This window comes from Mandrillus leucophaeus, unplaced genomic scaffold (assembly GCF_000951045.1).
Source record: "Mandrillus leucophaeus isolate KB7577 unplaced genomic scaffold, Mleu.le_1.0 Scaffold10, whole genome shotgun sequence".
In the NCBI taxonomy this organism is placed as follows: domain Eukaryota; kingdom Metazoa; phylum Chordata; class Mammalia; order Primates; family Cercopithecidae; genus Mandrillus; species Mandrillus leucophaeus.
Window position 1 is genome coordinate 1,517,490 of NW_012098098.1, and position 1,237 is coordinate 1,518,726.

The window sequence follows — 1,237 nt, forward strand, 5'->3', positions numbered from 1 at the left end:
GAGGTCAGGAGTTCGAGACCAGCCTGGCCAACATGGTGAAACCCCGTCTCTACTAAAAATACAAAAATTACCCAGGCATGGTGGCAGGCACCTGTCATCCCAGCTACTCAGGAGGCTGGGGCAGGAGAATCACTTGAACCCGGGAGGCAGAGGTTGCAGTGAGCTGAGATGACAGCAGTGCACACCAGCCTGGGCAACAAGGACAACACTCTGTCTCCAAAAAAAAAAAAAAAAAATTTTTTTAAACATTAAATTTAAAAAAAGCTCACAATGTAATCACTAAATGTTTAAGGTTCATAAAGGAAAGCTGGTTCCCCCCTCACTGGCCTCCCCGTCACTGGGAGAAATTATCAAGCCAGGCTGGTCCTTTGTTTTGTTTTCTGTTTGTTTGTTTTGAGAAAGGGTCTCACTCTGTCACCAGGCTGGAGTGCAACATCACCATCACAGCTCATTGCAGCCTCAACCTCATGGACTCAGGTGATCCTCCAGCCTCAGCCTCCCAAGTAGCTGAGACTACAGGTGCGTACCATCACACCTGACTGATCTTTATTTTTCTGTAGGCATGGGGGGGTCTCATCATGTTTCCCAGCTGGTGTCAAATTCCTGAGCTCAAGTGATCCTCCCTCTCAAAGTGCTGGGATTGCAGGCATAAGCCACTGTATCCAGCCCAGACTTGTTATTTTTCCGTTCTGAACTACTTCTTAGTGACTCTTGAACTTCCTCATTGTTCGGTGAGAGGTCTAGAAATCAGAGTGTGGTGAGGACCCGGAACCACACCCGATGCTCTGTTCTCTCAGAGGGGCCCAAATGCCTCTGTGCAGGCAGCTGCAGCGTAGAGGGACTGTCCACGCTGGAGGTCAGCAGCACCCCTGAGACCTGAATCAGGCTGAGGGTCAAGAGCTGGAGAGGATGGAGTGGGGTGGGCTCACACACCAGGCAGCAGGGATGGGTTCCCAGGGGGGTTGTATAAATCAGGCTTGATGCCAAAAGTAGGAATGATTCTATTCTGCCAGAGAGTCACAGACTAGGCCACCCCAAAATATGCCATTCTGGCATCAGGATTATTTTGAGCTGAAGACAGTTGAGAAGAAGCAGATGAAGGAAAAGCTCTGCCCTCCCCTATTTAAGCAGGACATAGATTTCTTTTTTTCTTTTCTTTTTTCTTCATTGAGACAGTGTCACTCAGTAGCCCAGGCTGTAGCGCAGTGGCACGATCTTGGCTCAAAGAAACCTCCAC